At 35.8% G+C, this 16,345-nt stretch overlaps 1 protein-coding gene and 1 long non-coding RNA gene across 3 annotated transcripts in view; both read right to left on the bottom strand.

Annotated features, from left to right (window-relative positions):
- Positions 1–16,345, bottom strand: part of LOC113168332 (trichohyalin-like) — a 287,283-nt gene that overhangs the window by 149,365 nt on the left and 121,573 nt on the right. The window lies entirely within an intron of this gene.
- LOC117153033 lies at positions 11,070–15,345 on the bottom strand. 2 transcript variants are annotated; one of them, XR_004463433.1, is made up of 4 exons: positions 15,325–15,345; positions 12,249–12,330; positions 11,510–11,851; positions 11,070–11,215 (listed from the first exon to the last, which is right to left on the bottom strand). It is a non-coding gene; the product is annotated as an uncharacterized LOC117153033 (long non-coding RNA). The 2 variants fall into 2 exon arrangements; XR_004463434.1 differs by lacking the exon at positions 15,325–15,345 and adding an exon at positions 14,475–14,499.

Raw genomic sequence — 16,345 nt, 5'->3', positions numbered from 1 at the left:
ATATCAGACAAGCTACATGTGTTGCCCAGTAAGCCAAAACAAGTTAGAAGCTGAGAAACAAGGAATAAGAGCTGCACAGACATCAAGACCAGTGTTTTTCAAACTAGTATTAGTAACACAGCTTACACACAGTATAATCTGTGTCATAACAGACAGACACATATCAAAAAATGCCACTAATTAACCATCTTAGACAGTTTAAGCTTGTTACACACTCTCCAGACTGCACCACTATCATACCCATAACCATTTTGTATGATTGTTTAGCCTTCTTTGCAAAGGATAGACCTGATGAATGCTTTGATGTTTTTTCTCCTTGACTTAGATTTAGTTTGCTTGCCTTGTTCCTTACTTGTAAGTTGCTTTGGATAAAAGCGTCTGCCAAATGACTAAATGTAAATGTAAATGTAAACGTAAACAAATATGAATCTATTTCCCTGGGTTTTCTTTTTTTTTTTTTCAATAACAATACAGCCAAATTGACAGAGCCCTCAATGGTTATCAGTTATTAAGATAATCTTTAAGCTGGTAGTATCTACAGTATATTCTATATGCACCTTCAAGACAGTATGCAAAACATATGTCTAGCAAAATATTGCTAGATTTGCTAACTTAGCTTCCAGTCATTATAATGCCTAGAGGATGCTAATTAAGGATTGCTAACACGCTAGGATGGCCTACCCTACCACAGCTAGCACATACTTTAGAGCTGCTAAAGCATTGAGCATTGGCTATGCACTTATAAATATGAAAAACCCTTTAGAATTTGGGTTTAGTTTGCTGCTTCCTAATGTGCATTTTCTAGGCAGTATGACTAATGGTTAGCAAAACATAATTATTTTCCTAACTTAGCCTCTAGTCATTATAATGCATAGAGGATGCTAATTAAGGATTGCTAACACGCTAGGATGGCCTACCCTACCACAGCTAGCACATACTTTAGAGCTGCTAAAGCATTGAGCATTGGCTATGCACTTATAAATATGAAAAACCCTTTAGAATTTGGGTTTAGTTAGCTGCTTCCTAATGTGCATTTTCTAGGCAGTATGAATAATGGTTAGCAAAACATAATTATTTTCCTAACTTAGCCTCCAGTCATTATAATGCATAAAGATTGCTAATAAAGCAATGCTAATATGCTAGCTTTGCCTATCCTACCACACCTAATAAATATCTTAGAGCTACTAAAGCATTGAGCACTGGCTATGTACTTATAAAATTACATATAGTAATATAAGAAAAAGTCAATTAAAATCGCTTACCTTTGAGTTTAGTCTGCTGTTAGCCCATACTTGATTAGCTTCCATCCACACCTTGCCACGACGGTGGTTACACTCCAATTAAAATGGTCGCCATTGAAAACATTCCTAATGGGGACCTGAGTAGGTGGGTGGGACTGACCATATTTGGAAGTAGAGTGTGTGTACAGGAGGTAGTGCAATAGCAGTCACAAAGGTTAAGGTGGCGCTAGTGGACACACACACTACACACGCATTTTGGAAAAAAGGTAACTTTTGGGCCAACCTTAAAAATCATGTTGGCACATATCAGCATGGCTCCAGCATTAAGTTGACAGCGTTTTCCTTTTGGGGACGTCATTTTTTGTCCCCACAACGTTTTCTGTCCCCACACCGTGAGTGAAAAAACAATTTTTTGTCCCCACAATACATGAAAACCAGTACACACACACACACACACACACACACACACACACACACACACACACACACACACACACACACACACACACACACACACACACACACACACACACACACACACACATATCCCATTCACACACACACCAATGCCAGAGCTGCTATACATCAAATCTCACTCATTGGAGGCAACTTGGGTTCGGTATCTTGCCCAAGTACACTTTGGCATGAGACATGGCAGCTGGGAATCGAACCACCAATCCTATGATTGTCAGACAACTGCTCTACCTATTGAGCCACAGCCACCCAATATATACAAAAAGAAAACAAACAAAAAAAGAAGTAGGTGTCTGCAGGATAATTAATGTGAAAAATAAAATATAAATATGAACCTGTTCTTTCAGAGTCTGAACTTCTTTCGTTGCTTCTTCTCTCTTCTTCTTCTCATCATCAAACTTCTGACTGGAAACTGTTGGTAACTTATCCTGAGACAGAGATTAGAAACCAGATGAGTTTCCTTTCAGTTAATGTGACTGAACATACAGTGTGATGAACACACCACAAACATGATACACACTTAGCCTCTCTTGTGTTCAAACTCTGCAGTTCAATCCAAATCAAACTGACCTTTAACCAGATTACCCTCAATAAGATCACACTTCATTCTCAGTCACTGTCTCACTGCAGTGACTCGAAAGAAAACTGCTGAGTTCATGAATTTTATTCTAACATGATCTCCTACCAGAAAAAAAGGAGCTGGAGCAAAAAAAAAAATATTTGCATCATTTAAAATCAACTGAGTAAAGACTTTCTATAAGTGACTATATTAGAATAGGTTTGTTCCTCTCTGTTTTAACTGTGACTTTCATGATCTTATGTGTATAAGCAACAAATCGTGCTTTAATTTTCATTGTTAATAAAATGTTGTCATATTGCAGACTTTAAAGGGAGCAGTAGTTTTTTTTAATCAACTGTAAAATCAGAAATGGTTCACTTTAAAGAAAGCAATTCAATAAATCACCGTTTTACATAGAAGATAAAAACTAAAATCACATGAACAGATAAAAGATTTAGATGAAAGTATGAACCTCTGTGATCTTGTTCTCAGCCTCATCCTCCTTCTTCTTCTCAGTCTGGAGCTGGTTGTTCAACTGGGAGGTCGGAGAGATGAAGAGAAACAATTAATTATCAATAGATTTAGACACAGCATTTATTCTAAGTGAATGATCATTTCTCATTGGTTGTAAGTTGTGTTTCTAATTCTCTAATGTTCTACATCAAAACATATTACAGTGAATTTTGGGATGTGATCTACAACATGGTGACTGAGTGAACGCTCGGAGAAAATGTTTAGGTCAACATGAATATAAAGTTTGTTTAAAGATTTATAGATGCAATATATCATCACAAGTATAAATTAAATAGTGGGTAATATCATGTTAAATGAGAAACAACCTGACAGTGTTGTAGTAACAAACAGTCGTGGTAATATGTGGGTTTAATTTCTGTCACAGAAATTAGAACCACCCAAAGTAGAAACGTGTTAACCATAACTTAATGTGGATACAATAAATATAATTATTAAACCTCTCTCTAAGAAACAATCATTAAATTTTCCTCTTCATTAATTTTAAATGATATTTGAATTATTTCACACTCAACTACAAATGTTATTAGTCTTTGTTTTATATAATCTCATTTTCTACACAAGCTTCATCACCAAATCAATAATACAGAAGATGAACTGATTTAGTAAAAAAAAAACAAAAAAAAAAACACATACCTCTTTAATCTTCTTCTCAGCCTCCTCCTTACTCTTCTTCTCAGTCTGCAGCTGTTTGTTTAACTGGGAGGTCGGAGAGAAGAAGAGAAACAGTTCATTATCAATAGATGTTCGACACAGCATTTATTCTAAATGAATGATCATTTCTCTTTGGTTGTAAGTTGTGTTTCTAATTCTCTTCATACAACATCAGTTGGAATCTGAATTGACTCTGAATGATTTGATCCAATAAACACATCAAGTGTCTCTGAACTGTTTGGTTCCTGCTCCCTCTGGCTCTATCATTCAGACACTATTAGACTGACTGGAATTGGAAGTGGATTAGTCTCTTTCAGCTTTTCACAGACTGAACTCACTTGTTCTTTCAGTTTTGTATGAATTTAGTTCATTAAAAACCTTTTTTAACAAAGAAAGAAGAAAGATATGCTAAATGACACGTTGTTACGCTTACACGCAAGTTACTAAAAACTACTGAACCACAGATTTAACCTCTTTTTTGGTAGATGTAGGACAATAAATGATTATTTTGTGTTTGGTAGCAACTTAGGGGGAATTTAAACTGTAATTATTTTAATGGGTAAAGACTCTGTGTTAGGAGTTAAGTACTATGTTTGTACATATTTGAATTCTTCAGAGAGTTTGATTAGGGTTTGTTTTTTTCTCTACTCTGCTCAGATTTAAATTAAATAAATATACTGGTTCATGATTTCCTTTCTGTACCAACTGGCACATAACTTTACTAACTGTACATTTGCTGTAACATGAAGTATTAAAACGTGTTTTTTTCCCATTGTAACATGTGAACCTATGAGGAAATGTGATATTTCAGCTTTTCATCTGGGAAACAGCAGCAACACTACAGTGATGCTCTGACTTGTGTTAAATTGGTAACTCGAGGAAGTGTAAATAATAACTATAGAGTCACAATGAGTGAAGCCTGTTCTCTTCTTCTACAACAGGAAATGTTTCTTTGATTGAAATAAACCAGAATCATTCAGTTTGATGGAGAATTAGACATTTAATCAAAGTGAGAACTGTCATTCTCCAAATGTTATTTAGTGAGATTTCTTTTAAAGTTACTGAATCTTGATCTCATCAACAAATCAAAATTTTAAGCAAAAGATAAAAAGGAATAAGATTGGATAAATCATTGGTTTGGGTCAAAAGCTGAAACTCTATGAGCTGTGTTTTCAACTGCTTAGTTTGTTGTTGATTTTTCAAATGAAAAAAAAAATATTTTATTAAAACATATATTTTCCGTAATTATACTTTCTAGTATAATATTCCTAAAGGAGTAGTTTAGTTAGAAACCACTTTGGCTGTGGACAAAATCTAAACATCTATTCTATTTCACAGAAAAAGAAAATGTTGCTGCTGTTTATTCAGATTAAACATGTTTTCTAGGAGACAGAGATACTTGCACTAAACAAGTAATAGATTTGTTTCTTCTCTGTTTAACAGTGAAATTTAACTCCAGTCTGTGTTCTGATCCGTCTTAGTTTCGGCAGAAAATCTGTTTCAAAAGACAAGAAATGACAAGAGAGAGAAAACTGGCTTGGAACAATAGATGAACCTCTGTGATCATCTTCTCCAGCAGCTGCTGTAAGGTCTTAGCTTCGTTCTCGCCTTCCTCTTTATCCTGGAGCTGCTTTAATACCTGAGAGGTAGAAGAAATGAAGAGAAACAATTCATTATCAATAGATGCAGACACAGCAAATTAATGAATCAAGTCTTCTCTGTTTGATCTGTTTCTCAGTCTACTGTTAGTTAAAAGCAGGAGGAGACAACCCTTGTCCTCACTGCTGCTGTTCTGTCTCAATACTCAGTTTGAAGGATTTGTGACTTTGAAGGACTGATACAGTTTAAAGGAGTGATATATCATCACTACTATAAAATAAATAGAGGGTAATATCATGTTAAATGGGAAACAACCTGAGAGTGTAAAAAAGTAGAAACGCGTTAACAACAACTTAATGTGGACACAATGACTTATTGACCATTTCAGTAAGAAACAATGACCAATGTTTCCTCTTCATTAATTTTAATTGATATTTGAATAAATTCACACTCAAATACAAATGATATTAGTCTTTGTTTTATATCATCTCATTTACAAAACAAGCTTCATCACCAACCGTTTACTGCAGAAGATTAACCGATTCAGGTAAATTGAGAATAAAAAAAGCATACCTCTTTAATTTTTTTCTCAGCTTCCATCCTGTTCTGCTTCTCAATCTGGAGTACATTGCCCAACTAGGAGGTAGGAGAGATGTAGACACAGCATTTATTCTAAGTGAATGATCATTTCTCATTGGTTGTAAGTTGTGTTTCTAATTCTCTTCATACAACATCAGTTTGAATCTGAATTGACTCTGAATGATTTGATCCAATAAACACATCAAGTGTCTCTGAACTGTTTGGTTCCTGCTCCCTCTGGCTCTATCATTCAGACACTATTAGACTGACAGGAATCACTAAATCTGGGAGAGAAACAGTTCCAACTATTATTGGATGTTAAATACCAAACTAGCTGCTCAGTGTTGGATAATGTAACACACTAACACAGAGAGAAAACCTCTTCATGTTTCCAGCATTGAACAGAGCTCTGGAAAAGTTTCTGATTGGACTTTTTCTAACCACTCGTAATGAATCAAGTCTTCTCTGTTTGATCTATTTCTCAGTCTCCTGTTAGTTTAAAGCAGGAGGAGACAACCCTGGTCCTCACTGCTGCTGTCCTGCTGGTTCTCCAACTATCTACTGCTCATTATCTGGATCAGGTGTGTTCAGCCAATCAGAAGCTTAGTTTTATTTGAGACCTGCTCTCTTATTATCCTGAATGAGTTAAAACAAACACTTTGAAAATGCAGCTTCTTCAGATAAATTCCCACTGAACTGTAATGTCTACTCAAATATTTATTTGAGTTTTAGTTTAATCTAATTATTTTTAAGATGACACCTTCTCCTTAGTTTAGATTCTCTGTCTGCAGTGAGCTGTGAGCAGCTGAAGAGTCAGGACTTCACTGCTGTCACTGGGAGAGAAAACCTGGTCCTGAACCAGAGGATTCTGTTCCTCACTGTTTAGGATGGACTTTATCAGGAGGTGTTGAAGCTACAACCATGTGACACTGACAGCTGATCCAGCTCCTTCACTACATCCAGGTATTTCATCTGAGCCTCCATCAGCAGCAGCTTCTTCCACTGTTCCCACCACAGATCCAGATCCACATAAACATGAACCTGGATTCAGACACAAGCTCGACTCTGTGTCAGTTTTACCTTTGTCTTGTACCTCGTCAGTTGCTTTTGATAAGAGTATCTAACCTGACTAAACAAAGTTAAAACCGATACAAGTTATATAGTTTTCTAATATTTGATAGTAAACGTTACACTGTTTTCTATTTTCAGGAAAACAGTTGATTTTACCATCATCACTTACCACAATGTTTGAGGACCCAGCTGGACCAGCTCCACTTGTTCCCAACTGATGAAAGACAGAAATTAAAAGAGACAATTTCTTTCATCTGTAGCTGTTGCTCCACAACAGCTACAGATGATCAGCTCCAACACAAAAATCACAATATTTGGATTAATCAACAAAGCAATACATTCTCAGCTTCTAGGTTTAAATTAGAGCAGGTGTAACAACACCTCATGTCAGATTTCTCCATCAAACAAACAAACAGCCAATCAGAAGCTGGAAGATACCATCTCAGATGAGGGGGAGTGATAGAAGACAAAGTGAATTAGTATCTTCCAGCTTCTCACTTACTGAACTCACCTGATCTTTCTGTTTTTTTATGTATTTATTTCATTTTCTTTTTCATAAATTAACAAATGCTAAATGAGAGATGAGTTACAAAAACTACCACATATTTTACCACTTTCTTAGTACATATAAGATATTAAACAATTATCTTGCATTTGACATTAACTTAGTTATATTTTAATATTTGACGACTTTGTCTTACAGTCAAGTACCGTTTTTGGACATATTTGAAATAGTTTGGTTTGGGATTTAAAAAAAAAAAAGTATTTTAAATGTTAATTACCATATTTTATCTATAAATATGTTTTTGTGTCTGTAAGAAACATTCATATAAAATATACAGATGTTGTGTTCAATAAAAATTAAAATAGCCTATAGCAGCGGTCACTAACAGGCGAACCGCGCTCCGGATCTTTACGGTATTTATTTAGTGGACGCGTGAACGCATTGGCCAATTGAATGTGAGTTAAGTCATCCCTCATGACTTCACCTAGCAAATTGTTTCTGTGAATCACATGTGGCAAATATAGTGACTCAACAGTTGATGAGAGAAAGGTCAAGGTTGGAAAGAAATTAATAAACAAAGATGGAGATAACAGAGAGAGGAGATTTCTTTGATCATGACTTTAAATAGGAAAGTGAATGATTTTCACTTTTTTCTTTTTGGTTTCTGTCTGCTGTGAATGTTGTTCAAGCTGTTGGTAAATCTACTAAAAAGCCAAGTTGGGTTTTAAAACTAAAGAAAGACAATGGAATTAAACTCAGTCTCAGTAAATCATGAACCTCTTGTTTGTTGGTCTCCGGCTCCTTTTCCAGCTGCTGTCTCTGATCCTCACTCCTCTGTTTCTCCTCTTTGAGCTTCTGAACTTCAGTCTTTAGTTGATTCACCTGAGAGCAGAGAGAAGACAAAGAGAAGATGAGAGACCTGTTCTCTTATTAAGCTCAATGACTTCAAACTAACACTAACACTTTGAACATGAAGCTCCTTCATCATCTGATTTCTGCTGATTCTGAACTAAAGTCACTGATGTGGAGGAAAATGTGTTAATGACCAGAATCCACTGACTTGATTATCAGTGTGATAACAGATGATGTCATGTCCAAACTATGTATTTAATGTCTGGTATAACTATTAATCCAGTTCTCCACCAATGTTCTCCAGTAAATCAGAATCTAGTCTCCATGTTTACTTGTCTCTTAGTCTGGTCGAGCTCCTCGTTCTTCTTCTTCAGTTCATTTTCTGTCTCATTCAGCTTCTTCTCAGTTGACTGTTGGTGGTTCTTCAGCTGTCAAAGACATTTTACAAAGTTTGTTAAAGTTTGACAAAGAATCTGAACGTATCTGTAAATTGGGACAGAAATAAAGTGATTCAGTTTAAATCCTAAATTGCTAAACTAAAGCTATTTATTTTGCAGATCTCTTTTAATAATTCAAATTCACCCGTCAGAGACTTTTCTTCACAGTCTTTACTTTACTTTTATTCGAGACCTGCTCTTTTATTATTTACACTTTATACACTTTGAACTTGGAAGTTCTTCAGATAAATTCCCACTGAGCTAAGTAATTTGTAATCTTTTAAAACAACAGGTTCTCCTTCTCAGGGAAGTATGAATACTCTTTATATGCATATTACAGGTTTTTATTTCAAAACAAATACCTGACATTACTTTTTTATCATAGTTTTTGCACATCTCCTCTGTGTATGCACTTTAATTTATGGTCCCCTTTCTTTTTCAGATACTACCCTCCTCCTGCATGTTCCTGGCTCCATCTCATCACAGCACATCAACCCTCATTTGGTTCCCTCATCTGGTTATCTCCACCCCATCACTACAAAAGCCACTCCACTCCCCGGCCTCCCTGTCAGTCCGTTGTCTCTGCTGAGGAGACCTCTCCCGTCTCCCAGTCTCTTTAACTAATTACTTCAGAATAGTTTTTGGATCCTCCTGCTTGTTTATGCAGCCGTCTTTAGTTCCTTTGTCATTAGTTTAGTTTCGTCTGTCTCCTAGTCTGTGCCTGCCCACGTGTTCACCTGCGACCTGTGATTAAAACTCTGTTCACTACTCCAGCCTGCCGACATTGTGCTTTTGGGTCCTCGCCTCGTTGTGCTTGTGACATTTACACAACATGTTGTCTGTGTTCTACAAACTACATCCATGTATGAGGATCAAAGTTTAGATTCTTCTACAAAACTAATACTTTCATAAAATACTGCACATGTTAATGTAGAGTATGAACATATACTATGTTCCTTTCTGCAAACTGATTAACTGTGGTTGTTACACATTTAGTGGACTTCTGTGGTTCTGGATCTGATTTTTACTTGTTCCTGAGCTCTGTCTTGATATTTAAAATTTGAAACAAATCATTGTTGAGAGAAGAAAGTTCAACGGGAATAATTCTACTAGTTAGTTCATCTAAATCTGTTGTTCAGTGCTGCACAGTTCTATGTGTGGAAGTTTTTTTTACTGAACATCTGTTTTCTATTTTAAGGAAACCACTAAGTTTCTGCATTTGATTTTTCCATCATCACTTACCACAGCGGTGGAGAACCCAGCTGGAGCAGCTCCACTTGTTCCCAACTGATGAAAGACAGAAATAAAGAGAGACGTGTTCCTAAATGAAAGAATCATTTTGTGGATTGGATAGTCCTTCACAGACTAGAAATCTTAATAGTTTTTGTTAAAGTTCAAGTAGAAAGATGAACGTCAGCATTAAACTGCTGGACTTCAGAGTCAAACGGGGAATAAAAAGAAAATCTGAAACAATATGAGGAACATGTTTTATCATCACTGTATTTTAGAATTAATGATGATGATCAGCTAAAGATAAACTCACTTTATTAGGAACAACTGTCAAATCTAGTATGATCCTAAAATGTTTTGTTGAAACTGTCTGAAAGGTGATAATTAAACTATATGTTTATTACTGAGCTCATAGTTGATGCTAGAGTTGTACTGGGGTGAATTATATCAAGAGGTGGTTCTAATGTTTTAGCCCCTCATTCATTTTAAATAGGATGATTAAAACCTGTCTTTGAAAACAACGTGCTCCTTCATTATTTATGTTTTATCTTCATTTTAGTGTTTCCCTTGTTGCTAACCTCCATTTGCTCTGTTTTATTTGTCATGAGCTGCTCTCTCTCTTTCTCTTCTTCGGTCTTCTGGTTCTTCTTTTCTCCTCCAACACTTTTCTTCCTCTGACAAATCTTGGACTCTGTGTAAAGATTAAAATGTAAAGGTAAACTAGTTACCAATTTCCATAACACTTTGAAAAGTTATGTCTAAAAAATATATAATTTGAAATAAAAAGGGACATGGCACTACATTTGTCCTCAGCACATCAACACATAAAATAAAAAAAAAAAGAAAATGCATCGAGATCATTCATTCTTTCGACTGCAACTAATCCCATTAAACTTCAATCAGAAATAATTGACATTGTCTAATACTGCAATTATTTTATGACTTACTTGATATATTTTTCATCTTCCATAAAAAGAAGACAAGTAAAAGAATAAACAGGAGGCAAACAGCCAAACTAACAGAGACAGCAACGGTGGCAGCAGAAGAAGAAGAAGCTCTGGTCTGGAAGTTAAAGAAATCATCTGAAGGCAGGAAAAACACAATTGCATCAAATTTATATAAAAGACATAAACTACAGAAAATAAAATAATTAGCATGTTGTACAAATACTTGTTAAACTCATGGTTACCTGTAACTTTAATCTGTGTCTCTCTGATCTGGTTGATGTTTCTCTGTTGGACTCTACAGATGATGTTGTTGCTGTGTCTCTTCTCCACAGTCACTCTGCTGCTGACAGTATAGAGGTCATCAGGACCTCTGACTGTCTCTGGAGGTCCAGCAGAGAGGATCTTTCCCTCAGCGTCCAGCCACAACAGCTCAGGCTCTGGATACCAGCCTTTAGACTCACACTGTAGAACCACTCCACCCTTATCTCCATCAATCCCTGCTAAACTGATGACGGGTGAAGCAGCAGCATCTGGTGCTGAGAAAAATAAAAATGTAAAACAATTATTTATATATTCATTTCAAAATAATAAATAACCAAAATACTAAAAAGTAATAAAGGAATTTGATCTGATATTTGAAATGAGAGAAACTGCATTACTACTAATATTTCAGACAATTCATATTTTCATATCCTGCATTGTTTTATTAAATAAAGCTATAACACTGACATTGATGTAAAACAGTTATTATAAAGTTCAGCTCCTAACATCAGTGACAGAAACTGTTGATACTAAAATACACACATACTAGAAACAGTTTGTCCACTTACCAACAACAAGTTCAACTAAAGTTTGTTTGTTGAGTTTAGGAATGAAGCACTTGTACGTTCCTTTATCAGACAATTTCACTCCAGAGAGTTTCAGTGAAATGTTTCCATGTTTCAGTTCATCAGTGAACAGTGATGTTCTTCCTGTGTACGATGGATCATTTTCCTTTACATACTCCTGACCTGAACGCCACACGTACACAATCACATTATTCAGGTCAGACCTCGATCACTCCAGAGTCATCATAACAGCATCCATCACAGGTTCAAAGTGACATGGCAACGTGACGTCATCACCAACTCTCGCCACTATTGGCTGAGTTTGACCAATTAACTCAGGTTCACCTGGAAAGAAATACAACATTTATTAATACTTGAAAAATGTTTTACTTGTTCAGCTTTGTAACATTTTACAATAAAATATGTCTCTTTCATACTAATATGGACTTTCAACCACATTTATTGAACATGTCCTCCAACAGAGCTCTTAGTGGTTCATTTTAAATTTTCATGTTCATGCTCAGAAAGTCATAATGAGCCAATTTACTTGTTTCTGGTTTGATTCCAGATAAAGGAGAGATTTTATCCACCTGATGTCACAGAGCTCAACATAATTTATTCAGTTTGTGATCACAGTAACTATGTGAAGAACAAATAAACTCATTGGTTCCTAAAATATAACAATGATAATTTTGTAGGTATCTTCTTGTGACATTTTAAAATACTGAATGTGTGTACTTACCTCTACAGGAGCTTAGGAGAAGATAGAAAACCAAAACTCTGAGAGGTCTGAGTGGAGAATGAAGGAACAGAAGACAGGAGTTCTGTAAATGAAGCAGATGATGAAGTTTATGGATACAAATGGTTTTAGGGTTGGTGTCAAATGCACCACTCCACAATCTCTTTATTAGCAGGTCTGTCAGTCTCCTAGTTGCCAGATAGTTTCACATGAACCGGAGAACGAAACTTTCCAGCAATAACATTCAGACTTATCTTCTGTTATGACTACTGCCTGACCTAGAACCTGTTTATGCTGGACTCCCCCTCCTTGGACCTGCCTTCTGTCCTGACCAGCCTCTGCCAACCTCTGGTACTGTGGGTGTTTTCCTCTCTGAACTGCATTGATCCTTGCTCTGTCTCCCAGGATAGGACTCACATTTCCTACCACCTGGATCTGTTTCAGCCCAAACCTCTGGAACCGCGAGTGTATCCCTCTCACCTGAATTACTCTCCTTCTCGACCTGCCTTTCCCCACTTTATCTGATCCATTCCTGTGGCGATCACCCCCTTGTGCCCTGCTCTGCCTCTTGGTCTGAAGTCGTACACAGAGAAAATCTACAGTCTGCTATACTTTGCTTTTGGATCGACCCTGTCGACCACCTCTTGGAACAACCTTTTCTGTGTTTGACCCCTGACTGTCTTACTTGGATATTTGGATTGTGAATATCTGATTATTTGATGTGGTACTTCTGAATTGACTTTGCTTGCTCCTGTAACCAGCCATTAGGCATTTCTCTGCCACAGGACTATTTTCACCTCTTTCTTTCAGCTCTCTAAACTGCACCGGCCATGTTGGATTGTGACATCATTGCCTACTCATTCAGGTCATCTACTCTTCTTATAACATCAATATTCTACTGTGTGACTTGGGCTGACTGTGTCTCTTAGACCTTCGCCCGCACCCGAAACCACCCCTTATCCGCTTTGACGCTTCTGGATCCCTTTACATTAGTATTGCGTTCCTTTCTGTAATGAACCTTTTTAACATCTTGTTTTTCAGAGTCAATCCACAGCTATAGGAAGTGTTCGCTTGAGGTTGCTGCTGTCAAAGGTGGTTAAACCTGTTGCTAAAAAATTGTCTCACTTATGTTATCCACCATCACTTTGTTTAATGTATGTGTTTAATAGAGACAGGAAAGATCACGATTGTTAGATTTAGAAATCTTTGTTGATATTGCTAACTTTGGTGAAGATTAAAGTTTATCACCATGTAGAAAAAAAAAAGGGTAAAATGTTATCTTGCATTGTAAAGTTCATTAAGGTGACTTTTGTTGGGATTTGGTGATTTATAAATCAAATTAATTGAAGTAAGAGCTAATATATATGCTTATAAGCATTCTGGGCATGTTTTAAAGTTCACAGTGTGGTATCAAATGTATATCTGATTAAAATTAGTGACAATCCTGTCAAATGTTTTCACCTCATACAGCAAACACAAGACCAAACTGTACTGTGTACACATACTGTATATACCTACTAAAAACCAGTTCAACAAGAGATTTTTCACTGTTATCTGGAACGTAATCAGCAGGTTACACTTGGTAGGTATAGTGAAATGTTTCCTTGTTTCAGGGAAGGATATTCTTCCTATATTTTATGGATTTATTATGGTGAAGACGTCCTGATCAGCAGGCCACGCAAACACAAATATAGGGTCAAGCCAGTTACAGCTGTGGTTACAACCAGAGACAGTTTAATTCTGTATAATACTATATCATGTTTCCGATCAACTTGTGTCTGCGCAGCAGAGAGGATACAAAGCCAAAAAGCTTCTTGCAACATAAATAATTTTAACATACATTTATATTGTATTGATATATTCATATGGACAGATCCCCTTTGCTCTGAATTGATGTGCCACATCTGTGACAGCATTAACTTGCAACAGTCTTATTATTAGAGAAATAATAAAACATGTCCATTTAACAAAATCCTTTCACTTTTGACAATAAAGGTAATTGTTATGTAATAATTTATAAAATGAACCATCAACAGAAAACCAGCTAACAGGTGTGAAGAGTCTTTTCCAGCAGACCTAAAGGATTCACATTTTACTCACCACTCTGTTCTCAGCTATGGTGAGAGACTTAATGCAGAAAGACTTTTATTCTGGGTTAAAGGTGGTAAAGTGTTTAAAATCAGATGATTCATGAAACATATCTAAATGTATGTCAGGAGGATGACGTACCTGTGTCATGATGAGTCGATCCTTGCCACACACTGTACGGACTGTAAGTCTGTAAACCACTGAGTTTGACTTGAACTTGCCTACAACTTGTCACAGTCAGGCTCTTCCTGTCTGTTCACAACTGAACTTTACTTCCTGCTCCTAGTAAGTTACTTCCACTACATACTCGCTCTGCTATTCATTCCTGAGAGAGTGCATAGCTAAGAAGTGATTGAATCAGACTCAACATTTTATTATCCATCACTGGGAAAAATACAGAGTACTTAAAAATATAAGCGAACTGTCGTTTGAAAACTGAAAATAAATACATTACACATGATGATGAAACTGATAAACAGTAGTTTAGCAACAACATCTTATTTTTAAAACAACTGAACTTTAAAAATATAATCAACCTTTATCATATGTTTCTGAACCTAAACATCGCTTCCTCAGCTGTTCCCTGTGCTTTCAACAATATACCATGGTTTTTCTTCAGTAACTGTGACTTATTACATGTAGTTAAATACCTGTATCTTCATCACAGTGACACCCAAACAACAAATTGATCTAAGTAATGGTGGAAATGTGCTGGAAAAGCAAAGTAAGTGAATCTTTGCTACAGATGAAATCTTTCATATATTCTGATCTATCACAAAGACCAGAGCTGTTTTTTAATGAATTGGAGATTTGTGTTGAAATTGGATTTGTGACATTTGACAGTGTTTTATTTGATTATTATATGCAAGGAAACATTTTAAATAAATACCTATTGTGTTAATCCTTTCATACTGACAATCCTATCAAATGTTTTCACTGCAATGACAAGACCAAACTATACTGCGTTCACATACAGTATCTATATACCTACCAACAACCAGTTCAACAAGAGATCCTTCATTGTTCTCTGGAACTTAATCAGCAGGTTACACTTGGGAGAGTTTCAGTGAAATGTTTCCTTGTTTCAGTTCATCAGTGAACAGAGATGTTCTTCTTATATTTTATGGATTTTTTACGTTGAAGATGTCTTGAACAGCACGCCACGCAAAGACAAATATACAGTTCAGGTCAGACATCATCCACTCCAAAGTCTTGGCAGCAACATATACAGCAGGTTTTTTTAACCAGTTACAGCTGTGATTACAACCAGTGACAGTTTAATTCTGTATAATACTGAATCATAATTCAGGTCAACTTGTGTCTGCGCAGCAGAAAGGAAACGAAACCCAAAACATTTTTAAAACAATAATAATATAATAAAATAATATATAAATAATAATATTTAAAATAATAAAAACTAATTTTAACATACATTTATATTGTATTGATAAATTCATATAGAGAGATCCCTTTCCCCTTTGCTCTGAATTTATGTACCACATCTTTGACAACAGACTTATCTTTAAAAAAATAATAAAACAGTCTGTCCATTTAACAAAATCCTACTTTTACTTTTGATAAAAAAAGGTAATTATTATGTAATAATTTTTAAAATGAACCATCAACAGAAAACCAGCTAACAGTTGTGAAGACTCTTTTCCAGCAGACCTAAAGGATTAACATTTTACTCACCACTCTCGCAGATCAACCCCATATTGTGATGCTCCCCACCATACTGTGACTATCTTCCAAGTTCAGAGATAAAAAAAATCTACCTCAACCACATAGAGATGGTGTTAAATGACCTCATGTCATGTTTCCAGCTGAAGATTATATTATATTAATTTTAAAATGTTTTAAAACTTCTCAAATTCCCACTAAGGTCTACCCACACACAAATAAGTCTGTAAATAAAGTCAGAAACGTGGCTTCACCAAAAGAAAAAAACAATTATTACAAATATATAAAACTAATATGTTGACACTAAAAGCTACAGTTTCAGTTATAATAAC

The sequence above is a fragment of the Anabas testudineus genome, chromosome 18 (genome assembly GCF_900324465.2).
Source record: "Anabas testudineus chromosome 18, fAnaTes1.2, whole genome shotgun sequence".
Lineage (NCBI taxonomy): Eukaryota > Metazoa > Chordata > Actinopteri > Anabantiformes > Anabantidae > Anabas > Anabas testudineus.
The sequence above is the reverse complement of the archived record's forward strand: the minus strand, read 5'-3'. Positions and strand labels throughout refer to the sequence as shown.